The sequence below is a fragment of the Lemur catta genome, chromosome 13, assembly GCF_020740605.2.
Source record: "Lemur catta isolate mLemCat1 chromosome 13, mLemCat1.pri, whole genome shotgun sequence".
NCBI lineage: Eukaryota > Metazoa > Chordata > Mammalia > Primates > Lemuridae > Lemur > Lemur catta.
In genome coordinates this window covers 15,228,792-15,248,329 of record NC_059140.1, presented here as the reverse complement: position 1 = coordinate 15,248,329, position 19,538 = coordinate 15,228,792, and the positions used below count along the sequence as shown (strand labels likewise).

At 34.8% G+C, this 19,538-nt stretch overlaps 1 protein-coding gene across 2 annotated transcripts in view; it reads right to left on the bottom strand.

Moving 5' to 3' along the window:
• The window catches only part of NALF1 (NALCN channel auxiliary factor 1), a 628,398-nt gene that overhangs the window by 473,640 nt on the left and 135,220 nt on the right, over nucleotides 1-19,538 (bottom strand). The window lies entirely within an intron of this gene.

Here is a 19,538-nt window from a genome sequence, read left to right as displayed (position 1 = left end):
AGCATTTAAACCAATTTCATACTTTGAGAACAGAAAATCTACCAGACATCAAATGATTATAAATTTGGTAATGATGATCTCTCAATAATTTACCTCTAAAGAATGCAAAATTACAGAAGATATTCTGCAGAGAAGTGTGAAAAAAATGCACAATCTCCTCCTCCCTTTATTTTATTTCAAATCACTCCTGCTATCTTTGTTGAGAGGAAGTGGTTCTTGGTATTTCAAATTCCTTATGACTGGGATTTACATATGTGGGTAACTAAGGAATTAATGTTGCTTTATTTGGATATTTTACCCTTGCTTATTCAATTTCTACTCACGATCGACCTCTTCCTATCACTCTCGCGGTCCACATCACCCCTATGCCATTGAAGACTCATGTATTATTCTACCTGACTCAAAGACAGCATGTAATTTCCTGAAATTAAACACTATTTCATTTATTTTACATTCTCTTTTAAAATAAATAAAAAGACAAAGTTGAATTTAACATGACATAAGCCTCTGAATCTTCCCATAATATAATCAAGTAACTATTTTTGTTTTAGAAAAATGGGTCACAAAATGAGGTGGGAGAATTAATTACAGTGATATGTCTTATATATTCTCGGTGAATTTGTATCAATATGATCATTTTATCTGCTTAAAAACAATGAGTTGCCTAGGACAATGCTGTCCAATACCATAAGCCCTAATGCCATGTAGCTCTTTCAGTTTATCAGATGAAATACTTAGTGTAAGTATGCCCCATGCAATCTTTGGACTTACTCATTAGAAAATGACTTTGTTGTTTGAAGTCAACATTGAACTGGATACCCTGCATTTTCATTTGCTAAATCTGGCAACCCTAAGTGATAAAAATTAAGATGAATTAAAATTAAATAATATTAGAAATTCAGATTGTCAAGTACAATAGCCACATGGAACATGTGGCCACTGCAGACACAGAGCATCTGCATCACTGTGGAAAGGTCTGTGGAAAGCCCCGGGAGAACATGTGAAATTGCCAAACCAACGCTTACGCCAAAATATATGTGTGTGTGTGCGTGTGTGTGTGTGTGTGTTTATATATACACACACATATAACTTTAACAATAACACCATTCTTCTAAAGAACACTGGTATAGAATTTTAACATTTTAAAAACAAAATATAATAATAGTAATAATGATAATTCTAAATACTACTATTACTATTAATAATAATAATAGCCTTATATGCAGCAAGTGCTGTGCTACATGTCTTTAACAGCATTCTTCTATCATTTTCATCTGAATCTGATGACATAGGTGCTGTTATTAGGCACATTTTATGGCTATGAAGACTGACACTCAAAGTATAATAGTTCATTAACTTCCCCAAGGCTGTAGAGATATTAAATGTGGCCCCAAGCCTGGAAGCTTCGGCAGCTGACTCCAGACTCTAAGTTCTAATCCACTTCTCCCACCTGACATTACTGAGAGTTGAAAAACCTGTAACATAGGCACAAAGTAGGATTTTACTCTGGGTACTGACAAGTTTAACACTAGTAAATTTAAATTATATGCAATTTTTGTTAAAATAGATGAGTGTTAAATAACCAGAGAAATATCAGCTACCAGCTATAGAAAATACATAACTATGTTTTGAACAGTATAAAATTGCTTAGACATGCATGGCAAAGCTCTTTTCAATTGTTTTTAGAGCTTAACGGGAAGAATTAAAAATGATAAGGAATGACAATTCTAAGGTGGTTGTTCAAATAAAATGAAATCAGACTTCTTTTTCTTTGCATGTGAAAGACATTTTAGGGGAAAAAAAAACCCAGAGGCAGTGCCAAAGGCACCGTATCTCTGTGCCATTTTAGAGCTCCTGACCAGGCAACCCTACCTCCAAGGGCTGTGGACCCGATGCCAGAGAAAAGGACTAGAAATTTCAACCGACAGGAGGAATCCGCTAGGAATATAGAGAGGTCGGAAGCAGAGGTTGGCAGAAACGGGGCTCCTGGGTCGGGTGACATAACTGCATTACCTAATGAAAATGTCAGCAAAGTGCGGCAGACAGAAGTCTCGGGATGGAGGTCGCTGGTGAGGATGATGGTAATGAGGAGAAGCAAGAGGGCACATTTAAATGGAGTAGAAGGACGAACAGCACGGAACAGGAAGATCCAGCCGGAAGAGCTGAGGACTCTGCTCTGTCATGGCCTGAGCAGGACGGCTGATCAGACAGCTCACTTCCCTGGGGACACGTTTGCTGTAGTCCCCTTGACAAGATCCAGAGAGAAGTCACCCTGCCAAAGTCCGGGCAGTGCGGGAATCTGCATCTGCTCCCCAGGAGTCCGGGAGTTTCAATTCACCTGCCAGCACCTCTCACCTTTTCTTCTGTGTCTTGTGCTAGCCTGCTCTCTCCTCTTCCAAGCACCTTGCCTTCGCCGCCTTCGCCTCCTGCCTCCTCTCCTCCTCCTCAGGTGCTGCTGCTTACATTTTATGATGACAATTTTTAATAATTGATATGATATAATCCATACTCTTTGACCATTTTTTTAGGATCTTAATAACTAAAGAATCACACTGGCATCGAATTTTTGCAGTTGCTTTCTGGAAATGAAATTAAAATACTTTGGTGATAGGTTGATAATTAAAAGAAAGCTACCTCGGTCCTACAGACATTTGCCAAAAGAGAATTTCAAGAGACTGTTGTTTGAGCCTACATTGAAAACCTAAAAATAATTATATTGAAAGATTTAATTTAACAAAATCAGACACCCAAAAGTCATTGCATATATTTTTTACAATGGATTTATTTGGAGGATTTTCAAATTCTCCCTGTGAATCTGAGAATGGGACAGTAGCACAAAGAAAAATACTGTTTTCTTTTACAAAAAGTCTGCAGATTCTTGCTACATGTAAGTGAGTAAGTTATGGCACCTCTGAAAACATTCCAAGCCCTGCCTATTAACTTGGTTTTATTTATTTGTCTTCATTCCCTTTTGCAAATTAAAGACATTATCAAAAGAAACATCTCATAAAGGTGGCATATATTTTAACATTTAAGTAATCAAACAATGTCACTCCCTGTAGTTATATCTAAATCTTAGCTTGTATCTTTTTGATGCAATTATCATTTAAGTTTAGCATCTAAGTAGAAATGAACAAGCTATGCAAAGAAAAGTTTAAGAAATGAGCTAAACATATATTAATTGCATTTTGCTGTTAAATGTTAGTTGATTTATTACTCATCACAATCCTTAAAGTAAGTCTTACTGTCCCTATTTTATTTTTATAAATGAGGAATATAAGAGAAAGGGAGTTTAAAGAGCTGTGTGAGAGTCAGAACATAGAAGAAGCTGAACTGATATTCTGACCCAGTTCTGCTATGTTCCAAAGTCCATACTTGGCCATTATATTATGCTTTGAGAGCTAATGCAATCAAAGCTTCAAATGAGAATGTTCACGATGCAAAAAGAAAAGAAAAGAGATGCAGTGCTTTGATGAGAGGGAAAGGATGTAAATTAGGGAATGTCATATTCTTAATAAGCAGTTCACCAACTCAATAGCATCTGAAAGTTTCCAGGACTTGACTTCCCCAGGGAGAATTCAATGTAGGACATCTGGAATGATAGATTTTCTGTGTATTTTTTTCTGAGAAGTTTAAGTGGTTTTTGCTTTGTCTCCTGGGGAATTAGTGAGTGATTCAAACTAAAGAAAGCACTCAAAATTAAAGTTACTTTTATTAAGTGGAACAGATCAACTGTGTACACTGAGAATGCTCATCTTAAAATTTAGGAAATAAAAACTAAATGTGGAGTAATGGCATTGCCTCAGGGTGGGGGAGAGTGCTAGAGGAAAGAAAAATATCCTTTGGACTAGTTTACCAAATATGTTCAGAAGAAACATTTCAAAGGAGTATGGAAGAATGGGTTGGATGGATCTCAGAATGGTATCTTAATGTAAGCATGGAATGCTGCAGTTGAGAGGGATAAAGAAAGAATGGGAGGTAGAAATCTAATTATTCATGCTACAAACCCTTGTGGAGAATTTCTAATAGCTATGAAGAAGGTATACTCACAAAAAGATGGTAAGAATATAGGTCACTCATGCAGTCTTGCAGTGATATGGAAAATCCATTTAACTTTATATGAATCTGAGGCAAGAATTCATTATTATTTTGTGGGTTGAATTGCATCCCCCCAAAATGTATATGTTGAAGTACCTCAGAATTTGAACTTACTCTGCAAATTCAATTAGTCAAGTTAGGATGGGGTCATATTAAAATACGGTGGGCCCCTAATCTAATACAGTTTCATTATAAAAGGGGAAATTTGGACTCAGATGCACACACGGTGAGAACCCCAAGAGAAGGTGAAGTCAGAGATCAGGGAGTTGCTTCTGCAAGCCAAGGAATGCCAAAGATTGCCAGAAAATGACCAGAAGCTAGGAAACAATCACAGAACAGATTCTCCCTTACAACCTCTGAATGAACCAACCTTGCTAACACTAGATCTTGGACCTGTCAGACTCCAGAATTGTGAGACATAAATTTCTATTGGTCAAGCCACTTAATTTATAGTACTTTGCTATGGGAGCCCTAGGAAACTAATAAGGTATTCCAAGATGTATTTTATTTCTGATTATCTATGGGGATTGAATCAGATTATAAAGGTATGGCCCACATACCCTTTGGATTTAAGGTCAAAAATCAAAGTAAAACTCACGTGAACAGAGTTGTTTTTCTTAACATAATTTTTTTCGAAGTCAAAGTGTATGGCAACAAATTAACAAATGAATGTTGATAAAGTATCTGAAATCCACTTATGCTGTACTGTACAATTTATTCTAAAATATTGTAAATGAATGTTATGCTTTGTTCTATGGTTTTATGATCTATCCCCCTAATGTAAAAATTCAATAAAAGCTATATGAATAAATAAAAACATGGGCAAAGAGATTCTAAACAAGATTTTGTAAAAACAAACCGTAAAGTGCAAAAATAAAATAGATATATGAATAAAACAAACATGTACAAAGAGATTTGAAATAAGATTTGGTAAAGATTATTTTTTTAAAAAAACTGTTTAAACCACAATACTCTAAACCCTCTATTATTTTGTGTAACAATTGAGGGCAAGACATATCTCACATTGATCTTTTTTATCTTCAGCTGTAAGAACAGATATTAATATATTATTCTTTTTCAATAAATGTTTCTCAAATATCTAAATAAACAAATGAAGCAAAATAAAATCTTATGAACATACGAACATACTACACACCACATTTGCTATAATTATTTACATAAAATAGAGATGAATGGAGACATATTGAGATGTACAGATAATTCATATTACTTAAAATTATTCATTTGATGACTTTGAATAGGAAAAGTTCAAAAATAAGTTAAAAGCCTAATTCATTCCCCTTTAAATTAGACTCTAGCGAGAAATAGTTGCAATCAATGCCAATTTTTTGCTACCTCTCTTTGGCTGACATCCGTTCAGGTATTCTTTGGGATACCTGAATTTATTACATATAAAATGTAATAGTATGTTTTTTCAAATATTGGTATTGTGTGAAAAATGGATTCAGTAAAGCTATCTATTGGTCATTACATTTTGATACAAATATATAATGTAGCCAAACACAAACGTTTTTTCATTTAAAAATCTCAATTTTCTTGAGAAATTAAATCTAAATTGATTTTGTAGTATGCCAATCTGGCCCAGCTTGAAGCAATCTAGAAATTACTTTAATTCTGGCTATTTGTGGATTAAAATACTACACTTGCTGCTAAAGAAACCCCGACTATGTGATTCTTAATTGTTTCTTCTGTGGTCTCAATTATAATCAAATAAAAATGGGGATCTGAAGCCAAACTATCCATTATAAGTAAAAATTTTCTCATAAACCTTGAAGAAGAATGGTGCAGCTGATGTATTTAAAAATAATCTTCTTAATTTGGCATATATTTACGGCTATGCCAAACTAACAGCATCTACTTATTATGGATATATAGCTAGAAATCTACCAATTCACCGTGTGCCAGAATAACTAAAAAAGCAGTAGCAGTTATTAAATAAATGTTAATAAAATTTTTGAGTTCACATAGAAAAGAACAATACATTTCTAGAACAAACAAAATGGGGAAAACATTTTTTAGTGACGGTTGCATGGAATTCCTGTTGTGCTTATTATGTGAGGTCAAGTTTTTTCAGAAAATCATTTTTCTTTTTTTTTTAATACGATGATGGCAAAAAGAGCATTAGTTGAACCTAATTCATCATCATTGCTTATTTAGTACTTCCCACCATATCACCATTCTAATTGCCACTGTACTTTGACCATACAAATGTATTATAATACATTTCCCAGGGGAAAAAAATGTCATAAATGCAAACAGAGAATAGAAAGAAATCCAGTTTCAGAAATGCTAAGATGTGACTCAGATTCAAAAACCATGGTCTTTTCTAAGTACTAGGCTAGTTGTTTCACACACTTATCTCATGTGTTCATTGCAATATCTTGTTAGATAAAAATTACCACCATCATTTTACAGAGGAGGGAACTCAAGAGAACGGTTAAAGCACACATGTAAGGTCACGGTAGTGTTGGTAATGTTGCCCACACCACCTGACTTCCTTGTACTTCACCATCAACAAGAAAGAAATACGTGGAGAAAGGCTTTTTGCTAAAGGCAGAATTACCGCATGTAATAACCTGCAGCAGGGAGCAGTGCTTGTTAGAAACACGGATGAGGGATTTTCCAAACAGATGTTGAAGCCGGAAAGGATTAAGAGACACTGGAGATACTGCCTCAAATCCCATGAGCTCAAATATTGAACTTCTCAGCCTCAATCATCTTTTCAAATCGACTCTCAGGTTATCTTTCATTTTCTGCTTCCTCTATAAGCTCCTCACTCTTCTATCTACTTTATGAATTCATTTTTTCCTAGATCTACACTTTGCTTTTAATTTGATAATCTGGTATCTTTCAGAAAGGCAGATTGCATTTGTTTCCAGTCTCTATATATTTCATTGTTCAAGTCAAAATCAATTGTGAAACCAATGACTGGTTTGCATGGGAATGAATTCCTGAAAATTCTAATATATTTAATTTTGTTGCGGGGAGCAGGAATCTGCATATAACAGTGACAGGGACCCACAAACTAAGACTTTAGATACCACCAAATCACTAGCAATTTATTTATATTTGTGACATAGCAATTTTGCTACTTTTAAAAATTTTCTTGCTCAAGTCTCAGACTGAATTTTAATTACATCAAAATGGTCTTGATTTCTTCAGCAAAAATTTTTAGAAAAACAAAATCAATACTACACATGTCAATCTTTACTTAGAAAATAGTTTTATTTCCCCCCCTCTGAAACTTCTGTGAATCCATAACATTATTTTGAAGTCAGCGCTGGTTATAGATTACAGCTCCCAAACTAACTTGAACTTTGAGGAAGCTCCTTACGCTCCAAGTCTCAGTTTCCTCGCATATGCTATAGAACCAATAACTCTGTTTAAGATAGAAGGAAATGATAACTACATGGTGAGTTCCAGGCGCACTGTCTGGAGAATGCACACGCTTGAGGCTCTGACTCAGGGGGATGGGCGGGACATGGACAATGTATATAGCCTGAGCTTTTGTACCCCCATGATGAGCTGAAATAAAAAAAATAAAATAAATAAAAAAAAGCACCTGCCATATGCCTTAATGTCAGAGAAAAACTAGTGCATTTGAGATGGTTGGCAAGTGAGAGCCACTACAAATTTAGGTGTGTAATTGACGTAGGATGTAGGAAACTTTTTATACCATAACTTTTGCTTTGTAGAAAACCATAGGCATTAAAACAAATGAACATAGCAGGTTATGATCACCTTGGCACCGGAGAACATTCAGTGACTCTGCTTTCATATATTTTCTCAACTAACTTTAGTGGCAGATTCATGGATCTGTACCCAAATAATTTTGCTTATTCCTTCCTTCTAAGGCATCTGTCTAATTTAATTTGTACTTGTTCAAAGTCCAGAATGAGCTCTTCCTTTAAATATACAGATTTTAACTAGGCTTTTGAACACTAAAGATAACACAGGTAGATAGTAAATGAGCAAATAATAGAGTTCTCCTAGGTTCGAGATGAGTACTTTTTCCATTACACCATGTATCTTTGGTTTATTATACCACTGCTCTTCTGATAAATTGTTTCATTTAGGAAGTCTCAGCAATGAAACACACCTTTACCAAAAGCATAAATAAGATGCAGTTTTTAACACACTGCTTGCGTCAATAATTTCTTAGTCAAATGAATGCGTGTGATTTTATTGTGGAAAATATGAGAGAGGTGTGCTTACCTATAAATTCTTCTTAATATGAGCCTTTATCAATTAGTCATTGTTGGATCTGTGAGACTTAAAAGAGTAATTAAAGAGTGGCTCTAGTAAAAGATATGCTACGTATACTTTAAAATGTCCAACACTTTGTAAATGCCAATCATGTTGGGCATTCATTTAATAAGGGGTGATTCAAAAGGTATTTTCCATTTCATAACTGAAAACCTTGCACAATGGAAAACAGAATGATATCTTTTCTTTAGCATATGCAGAGGCAATATATTGTTCATTCAATTAGGAAGTAAAGAATTATGGTTAATATTTTATGGAAATAATGTTAATGTGACATTTTCGGTTTGGAATAATACTGATATTTGTCCCCTATGCCAATAATCATTGAATCCCTCCCAAATAAATGTCTTTATACTCAATTGCAAAAAAGAGAGAAGCCACTTGGAGAAGATGCATTACTGAGAATTGGACTCTGTTTTGTTAGAGAGGAGTAGAGAGAAGGAAAAATATTACAGAGGATGGAGCTTTGAGTAGAAGATGGGTATTCCATAGTATAAAACTCAATTATTCGGAATTATCTTAGAAAAATTTTTATTCCTAGATAATGATTCTAAAACAGGCAACTGAGAGGTCATGATTCCTCTAGCCACACTTATTTTGTGCAAGAACTCCCATGGACTGTGCAGGTAAGCTGTTTTAGTATGAGGGAAGGAAAAAACATTTGGAAAACCTTCATTTTTTTCTATTTGTAACTGAAACCAGCATTCGCTAATATGCAGCTTAGTACCGGGAGTATTAGCAAAAGCAACCAGGCAAAAAATGGAAATAAGAGGCATCCAAATCAGAAAGAAAGAAGTAAAATTATCTCTATTTGAAGACGATATGATCCCATATGTAGAAAACCCCAAAAATTCCATGAAAAACTTTTAGAACTAATAAATTCAGTAAAGTTTCAGAATACAAAATCAACATACAAAAATCAGCAGCATTTCCATACATAAATAATGACCTAGCTGAAAAAGAAATCAAGAAAACATTACCATTTATAATAGCAGCAACAAAAATTTAAATAATTAGGAATAAAGTTAAATAAGGTGGTGAAAGATTTATGCCCTGAAAACTATAAAATATTGATGAAAAATTAAAGAAGATACAACGAAATGGGGAGATATCCCATGTTCATGCATCAGAAGAAATAACAGTATTAAAATGAGTATAACACCCAAAACAATATATAGATGTAACACAATTTCTATCACAATTCCAATGGCATTCTTCACAGATATAGAAAAATAATCCTAAAATTTGTATGGGACAACAAAAATTTGTATGGACAATGAAATATTGAAAAAGAAAAACAAAATTGAAGTCATCAATTCCTGATTTTAAATTATATCACAAATCTATATTACTCAAAACCATATGATAATGGCATAAAAACAGAAGCATAGACCAATGGAACAGAATAGAAAGCCCAGAAATAAATTCAAACATATACTATCAATTAATTTTTGACAAGGACACCAAAAGGATGCAATCGGGAAAGGATAGTGTCTTCAATTAATGGTGTTTGGCAAACTGGATTTTCACATGCAAAAGAATGAAATGGGACCCTTGTTTTATACAATACTCAAAAATCAATTCAAAATGGAAAATAAATCTAAATGTAAGACCTGAAGCCATAAAACTCCTAGAGGACAACACAGGGGAACGGCTTCTTGACATTGGCCTTGACAATAATTTTTCTATTGTGATGATATTAATATCATATCAAAAGCTCAAGGTAGCAATGATGACAGGACTGCATCAAACTAAAAACTTCTGCAAAGCAAAGAAAATAATCAACAAAATGAAAAGGCAACTTACAGACTGGGAAAAAATATTTGCAAACCACATATCTGATAAGGGATTAATATCCAAAATTTATAAAGGACTCTGACAACTCAACAGCAGAAAAAAATAACCTGATTAAAACTGGGAAAAGACCTGAACAAACATTTATCCAAAGAAGACACAAAAATGTCTAACAGGTATATGAAAAGCTGCTCAACATCACTAATCATCAGGAAAATGCAAAATGAAATGCCTGAGATATCACCTTACACCCATTAAAATGGCTATTATCAAAAAGACAACCCATGACAAACGTTGGTGAGGGTGTGGAGAAAAGGGAACCCTTGTACACTGTTGGTAGGAATATAAATTGGTATAGCCATTATCGTAAACAGTATGGAGATTTCCAAATAAATTAAAAATAGAACTACCATCTGACCCAGAAATCCCTTTTCTGAGTATAAACCTCAAAGAGATGAACTCACCACCTGCACTACTATATTCATTGCAGCATTACTCACAATAGCCAAGATACAGAAACAACCTAAATGACCATCCACAGAAAATGTGTGTATGCATATATAAAATATTATATAAAATAAAAATATCACATTATACATTATATGTAATATATTAATATATTGATATGTATTAATATAATTATGTATTGATATATTTAATATAATAATAAAATATTATATAGCTTTATAAAAGGAGTTCCTGACATTTGTCACAACCTGGATGGACCTAGAGGATACTATGCTAAGTGAAATAAACCTGGCACAGAAGGAAAACATTGCATAATCTCACTTATATGTGGAATCTTAAAAAAAAAGTCTAATATACAGAGATTGAGAATAAAACTGTGGTTGCCAGATGGGGAGATTGATGGAGGTCACAGGACACAAAGTAGCAGATATGTAGGCTGAATGTCTAGAGATCTAGTGCACAACATGAGAACTATAGTTAATGAAACTGTATCGCATTTAGTAAAATTTTTATAAATAAGTATATTTGAGCTGCTCTTGTCACAAAAAAGTAACTATGTGAGATGATAGTTATATTAATTTACTTCACTATAGTAACAATTTTACTGTTCATATTTATCCCATAGCATCATACTGTAAATATGCACAATTTATTTTAAGAAAATAAAGAATAAAACAGGCTTTAAAGTGTGCTCATTTCAACAGGCTCATCACATTTGTTGGGAGGGGGAGAGCTTGGAAAACTACTCTGCCCTCAGGGAAGAATAAATAAGAGAATCATAACTGACAACCAACCGTAATAAATAGTCAAATGTATCTTTGTTTGAAAGCAAATAATGTTACATTATTTACTGAAACAGGGAAAGAGTAAATGTATCTGTACATGTATAGCACATTATACAGTGTTATTAACACTGTGTAATGTTGAGAGTATGGAATTTTGGCATCACACAGATCTGATCTAAATTATGGCTCTTTCACTTACTATGTGAATGAAATTAGCTAATTTACAAAATTTTCTTAACTTTTAGTTTCACTCTGTAAAAAAATAATGTAAGTACCAACTACTATAATCAATACAAGGAATGGAAAGTGTAAAATATTTCTGTTACAAAGCTTATTATGCAAATGTCTTCTCTCCACTCTTCTGACTCACCAGTTTTGCTTCTCAGAAGTAGGCACTATCACCTGATGTAGTCATTCCTTTAGTATTTAAATGTATATCTCCTCTTCCATCCCACTGTGCTCCGTTGAAGCCAGTGTGCCTCCCTCACCTCCATGCTGGAGGGATGATGCAGGGGAACATAGAAATGCTTGACCCTAGGGTTGAGGCACTTGTTTCCTAGCCCACTGGGTTAGGGCCAGTGCAAACGATGTAATGTTGAAGATGCTTTAAGCACTGCCAGCCAAATTCGGGAAATCTCTTAACAGTTATCCTACCAGCATAATGAGGCTAACTGTAAAATCTGGGGCCCAGAATGAGGATAAAGAAAGAGTGGCAGCTTTCCATGGTTGAAGGCAAAGAGGGATAAAGTGATGGCCAATTGTGACTCTGGTGAGGAGGGGGTGAGCAGGGAGTATTGATTCTCTGATGTTAACAAGTGGTGATGTCTTAACCATGCTCAACCCTCTCCCCCTCCCAGGGAAGAAAAGCAAAGATTCAAAGTAACCATGGCACTAGTTGGTTTAGCAGTGTTCCTTCCAAGAAGACGTATATTTTTTAACAAACGATAGTTGCAATGAAAAAAAAAAAAGAGCTCTTATATAGTTAATTCTTTAATTATATATTTTAGAAATTTTCTACTGCTTTTCTGTTGTGGTGGATGGATATTCAGCTCTGTCACTCTACCTGTTCACCTACTTCCTCGTTTCTTATCTTCCCAAATAATTATTGTATATCGATATCTTAGTTAAATTACTAGTTAGTTTATACATTTTACGACTATTTAATATTGTTTCCTGCTGGACTCAAACATTATAATGTGTATTTATTCTTTGTACAAATTTTGTTTTTCTTAAAGTTAACAAATGCTTTGTATTTATTCATTTGTTTATATTATTTACATATGTATTGTGAAAGCACCTTAAAAAACTGTAAAAGCCTTATATCAATTTGAATCCACATATTTTCAAATATATCATCAAACCCACATTCTACTTTCTCTTAAACTTATTTTTCTGGAGTCTTTCATTCTGGAACTTTTCTAAGACATGTCACATAGGGAACCCCTCTTTCCTGTCTTCTCTGTTAAATCCTTTGTTCCCTTAATCTCTTGCTTTTTCTTTTGTGGCATATATTAAAAGGAAGGTGAACAATTTCTGAGACTTTTACATGGCCAAAAATCTTTGCTTTCTCTCACTCTTACTGATAGTTTGGCTATAAAATGTCGGTAAAAAAATTTTCCTTTAGAAATTTAAAGGCATTGCTCCCTGTCCTCCAGTGTTATTCTTAATACATTTAATCAAATTGGATGCATTTGCATACAACTTTTCCTTTTTATAAATTTTTGGTCCTTGATATTATGTTTGGTAGTATGAAATTTGGTGGTTGCATACATTAGTGTGAGTTCCCCACTCCCCAATCCATTGTTCTGGTTGCTTCGTGGTCCTCTTAGTCTGAAGATTTTTGCTTCCCAAATCTAAAATATATTATTAAATTATTTCTTTCTTCGATAATATTCCATTTATTTTCTTCACTTTTCTCTTCCTTGATTCCAAATAGATCTCTCTCTCTTAACAATCTTTTCTGTATCAATATTTATCTCTTTCATTTTCATTATATTTGGAGAAAATTCCCTCAACTTCAGATTAAAATTCTTCTGTTAAATTTTTTCAGCTCTTGTTGTTTTAACTTCTAAGAATTATTTTTTAGTTCTCTGGCAATGTATTTTACATACTGTCTTATTCTTACCTTATAATGCATAAAACATATCATAAGATAGTCTTTATCTTGAGTTAGTTGTATTTATTGTGAGACTCTAAAATGGTGTCACTATGTCTTTTGTTTAGGATTATTGGATTTATCCTTAAAAGAATCCTATAATCTTCAGGTTTTGGAAATATTTGCATGGCTACAGGAGTTCTCAGGTAAGATGATAAGAGGAGAGGGAACCCTACCTTTCAGTGTGTAGAATGTGATATCTTTCTTGTGTTTTTAATTCTAAACTTTACCTTAGAATTGAGATACTGAGTCTCAATTTTTCTAGCTCATTTACTCAAAAGAATAAATTGGATGGAGGAGTGGGGAAGAGAAGACAGAATGCTCCCTGTTTAGGACCTTACCTGTGGGTCCAACCATTAGGCAAACAATTTCAATCAGTCTTTCTAGCATTAGTCTCACGTCTGGCCTATATAACTTATGGAAATTGGTTCTTCCACATTCTGAGGCTCCTTGTCTCTATTAATTGTCAGCATTTAAATGCATTCTCTCTCATTTAAACTTTATATCAGGCATATTAAAGAGATACACATATTACTCCCTATGATATGCAAGGAAATAGAAGTATTCCCAAGTATAGAGCAGTTTCTCAAGACAGAGAGATATTCTCAAGACACCATAAATGGGTAGTGGCAAGACCTAAATCCAGCTTTGTCCAATCAGGAAGTTTATACTATTAACCTCTACATAGTGCCACCTCCCTCACAAGAATGTAGTATAGATATGTCTTACTGTAATGGACTACTAATGTAAGATGCAGTCATTGCTGAGTGTTTTTAAAAGAAATTTGAATTTAAATAAGGCCAAACCATTTACTGCAGTTACCCCAACAAAGTGCTTGTATCAAAAGTTTTATATGCAAGTCTACAAGAGAGTAGTTTTATTTTTATGCACACACACATACACATATACACATACATGCATATATATATATACACACATATTTATAATTGCAATCCAAATTGTACCATGTTTACATAGTGATGCATAAGTATAAAACAACACAGAATTTGTCATTGATCATAAAAGCATTATTAGATATAAACAAAATACTGGCTTAGGAAGAAACACAGTGAGAAATTAATATAATTATTCCCCACAATTTGTTTGAAAACCAGGGGTATAATGTGAAAAAAAAAGCTTGAATTAGCCACCAACATCTGCTGAGGATAAAACAAAACAATTATACCTTTCAGCATAAGAAAACATAAACAGATGCTTTAGTGAACACAGCGTACAAAACCGGGGAGGCTTTGCTTTTATTATTCATTTTTTCCATTGATAGCTCATATTTAGTCATAGATTTGTAGCCATGAGAGAGGACTTGACTAGTTATTTTTCTAGCTGTTACATTCTGCAGATATTTAAGAGAGAGAAGGCCGGGCGCGGTGGCTCACGCCTGTAATGCTAATACTCTGGGAGGCTGAGGCAGGTGGATCGCTTGAGCTCATGAGTTCGAGTCCAGCCTGAGCAAGAGTGAGACCCCGTCTCTACTAAAAATAGAAAGAAATTATCTGGCCAACTAAAAATATATATAGAAAAAATTAGCTGGGCATGGTGGCGCATGCTTGTAGTCCCAGCTACTCGGGAGGCTGAGGCAGTAGGATCCCTTAAGCACAGGAGTTTGAGGTTGCTGTGAGCTAGGCTGACGCCATGGCACTCACTCTAGCCCGGGCAACAGAGTGAGACTCTGTCTCAAAAAAAAGAGAGAGAGAGAGAGGGAGAGAGAGAGAGATTTAATGGTGCAGTGGCTTAAAACACTGAAGGACTTGTCAAGAGCTTAACTCAACAAGGACTGAGAGTTTTATTTCCAGTATCACCAATGACTTTAACCTAGACATCTGGATAAAAGACAAGTTATTCAGCTTAAGTACACATTTCCAACATTCCGCTAAATTGCAGAGAAAGACAAAGGTGGATGCCTGCGGTATTCTAGAACAATAGGATTCAATCTTTGGTAGCAATAAAATGTCTGAAAAATGCTTTCCCCTGACTCCCCACGCGAAGGGGAAACTCAATTATTAGAAATGTAGCCAGAACGCTGATCCCTTCCAGACATTATAAATTTCTTCCTCGACGTTATATTTCTGTTTCCTAGGAATACACGTTATGTAGAATATATGGACAAGCAGCTCAGCAAGACAGATTATGTCGGCAGTTATTTCACTAAGCCTAATAACACTTCATATTATATTTAGATTTCTCATACGCATTCCTTTTAAGTAGATGAGTTTTATCCTAAAATGATTTTATTATCATATTTATTTCTTCATGCCTAATTTGCCGGTTCCCCACCCCAAAAATTATTCTCAATGCAAACTTAAATGTAGCATTAGATGCAGCCCATTTCATTTGGTAACTTGAAAGCAAGATTAGTCCTGAGCAAAACAGTGTCACCCAGAAAAGCAAAACAATGGGTGTTTTTAAATGGAGAGACTATCACCAGTCCTCACTCCCATGGGGAAGGCTGTACTAGAGTGAGTGGATATACTCAGGCTGTGTCAGTGACTGGCTGCACTGATAATCTTCAGCTCTTCAACTTTGAACTTCCTGTCTTCTAATTTAAAACATCAACAAGAAAATATTTTCTCTTAAAAGCCCTAGCTCATTAGTAGTTGAATGCAATTGCTTAATTGTTTAATATATACGGGGAGAGGATTAAGCCACCAGCTTTCAGACTAAGAATGTTCATATGATAATGTGTCATCTGTCCATTCAGGTAGGCTGAAATAAATCTAATAAATCTGGAAAATTTAAATTTCTTTCTTGAGTCATAAAAATAATGCATCCAATATCAATGGTAAAGGCATTTAATGAGATTTTATAGATAGAACTTTTTATTATTTTTGGTTGCTTCAATTCAGAACCCCTGTTCATGTTTGCGAAGTCTCCTATCTCACAGACTTCAACTTACAACTGAAATGAAAATTCCAGACACTCCCTTTTCTGTTATGCCCCATAGGTAGGGCACAGGCATATGACTTAGGTGCTGCCAACCACAAGCACTCACTCTCTACTGAGTAGGAAATTACTGATGCAAAGCAGGAAGGAATGCATAGACCAGCTCTGGTGACAGTGTGCAGCGGCAGGGTGTCCACTGTCCCCCAGCTGGTGACGGTGTTCTCTCCATCAGTCTAGATATTGGGGGATAGATTTCATTGTTCATAGCTATGTAGCCTTCAAGGTGAGTTAGCTGGATTTCTCAGAGTTTCTCTTAGCTACCTAAGAGACTTAAATAAATTTTACCTTTCTACCTAAATGAGCCACACAATTAGCCAACATCTTTTGCTTACAAACAAGAACTTTTACGGATAATCTATGTTTTCTGTTCACACTCATTTTCAGCTTTGGGAGTTCTAGACCAAAAAGACACACAGTGATCCCTGGTTTTGGAAATGCCTGTTATTCTCATATAGATAATTATAATCCTCCCCAAATTGTTTGCATGGATAGCTGTATGTGTTTTCTGAATGGCAGCAAAGAAAGGAATAGAGTCAATTTGTTATCTAGAAAATGCTCAAATGATAATTTTACCTCAAGACAATAGGAGGGACCTTTGAAAGTCATGATGAAATCTGTACCTAGGAAATAGTCTACGCTTAGGGAAAAATCCATTGCTCACATTTTTCTCCATTATGTCTGTAATCAGGGGACTCCTGCAAGGGGAAAGGAGTGACTGTTATTTGAGACTACATCTACCGCTTAAAGTCACCCTCTTTCTTTGTGGCCATTATTCTATTTTATGGATACTCCCTCAGTTACTTTTATTATGCTTCTACCTGATCTCCTGAAATGGTCTCTATTTCTAACAAATGCACAGTCATGAACTTTGGCTGTAGCAGACACCAAATAAGGTGTTGAAGAGAAGGAATGACTAAGTCTCAGTTTTTGCCTTCAAGAATCCCATAGTATAATCTCTAGGTTAGGATTAGTATACAAATAATACTAATAAAAGGCAAGCTATAATTATCTTAAACAAAATATAGGCCAAGTGTCATTGAGGTTTAAAGAAATAAGTTCTCACTATTTTTTTAAATTACAGAATAAATCATGGATACTATTCTAGACAAAGAGTTTACAAATATGCTATTGTTGAAACAATTTCAACCATCATTTTGACCCAACAATTTCACCACCAACCAATTATTTTAATACCCCTTTCTCTTATTTTTCATTTTAGAAAAGCTTTCATTTTCAAAGTAAAATGTATTTATCAATAACTAACACATTTTTCCATTTCTATTTACCAGAAATACGTAATAAGGAGGGCAGTTAGGGCAACATAAAATAAATTGCATACCAAAACCAAGCAATAATCACAACAATAATACTAACAATGGTATTTTAAAAGTAAAAAATAACTAAACCAAAATTCAAAAAGCCCTGCAATACTTTAGATTATCTGCTTCGACTTTGTTGAAAGAGATTTCATTTGCTTTATGAAATATTAAAAATAAAGTAGTGAAGAGTCCACAAACACCACTTCCAAGGACTCAGTGCCACATGACTTATGGATTAGGATATCAGTTCAATTCCATCAAGGCATATACCTGTATATAAAACAGGTTGGTGTAGGTAAAGTTTATATGGCAGAAGGAGAGATGAGGCAGAGGCATTTGTTTATGTGCTTCCAGCACCGTCCAAGGATCTGAGCTGGCTTTCTGGTTACCACGCAAGGTGTGCTCTGCAGTGAAAATGGGGGTACTTCATGACACTCTCTGTCAGGCCTCCAGGTCTACTGAATCTAAAAGCTTTCCACTCTGCATGCTCACCCAGCAGCTGTGTGACCACGAATGTGCTTCACAAGGGAACTAGTTCTGGAAAGCAAATAGTCTAGATTGCACCTACATCAATGTAGTCACCAAGAAGATGCCTCCTTTACAGTAAAATTCTAGTTTATCAGTCTCTTATGAAGTTGGTTTCCAATAGTCAGCAACTAGAGTTGTATCAATAGTATTAACATGTATATGGATTTTAGGAACTCTTCTAAGCCATTTTACCTTTTAGGAAGCCAAGACTACTCAATAAACCTTTCCTAACACATTTTAATATAATTACAACAAATAATTACAAGATGGCAATCTCAACCAGTTGTTGGCAATATACCATGGCATGTCTCCCTACATTCATGGTCTACTCCATAGCTCTCAGTGACAAATATAGAATATTTCTAATAGACTTTTAGCCAGACCTCAGATATGATTGAAAAGGACTCACTATAAGTATTAATATATGCACCTGTATCTACAGTGCAGCCATACCAAACCTCTTAGGTATCTACTCCTGTTCAAACAGTTGGCAACAACTGCCCATTAATAATGAAAATCAAAGCCCTGAGATTGGCTCATCCTTGGTAAAACATTCTTATTCAGTTATCATCACCACAAGCCTCATTATCATTATCTTTTGATCAGTATCACCACCACCCATTATCATCATAGCTTAGTGCTCACATTTAACAAAAGACAGGGATTTTCAAAGCCCAAAAAGAATCTCCAGGAAACCAGATGTTCTAGATTAGGGCTCTCTTTCAACTAACGATTAAAAAAACATTCATTTAATCTCCTGCACAGCGAAAAACTATGGCTCTGCTCCCAAATGGACTGAAGCGCAATGCTGCCCACTAGGACTTTCTGCAACAATGGAAATGCTCTCCATCTGCAATGCCCAGAATGGAAGCCCTTGTCCATGTGTGGCTTTTGAGTGCATACGATATGGCTAGTGCAACTGAGAAAATGAACTTTTAATTTTCGTTAATTTTAATGAATTTAAACTGAAGTTTAAAGAACCAAACAGGCTCATGGCTACTGTATTGAACAATGCAGGTTTAGTGGGCTATTGCAAAGGTGGTTATTTTTGAGAGAATCACAAAATATTTCTCATTTCATTATTTCCCACTCTTTCAACCTTTGCTGTTTAGGATATAGAGGAAATACTTTATAAATTCATTTTTC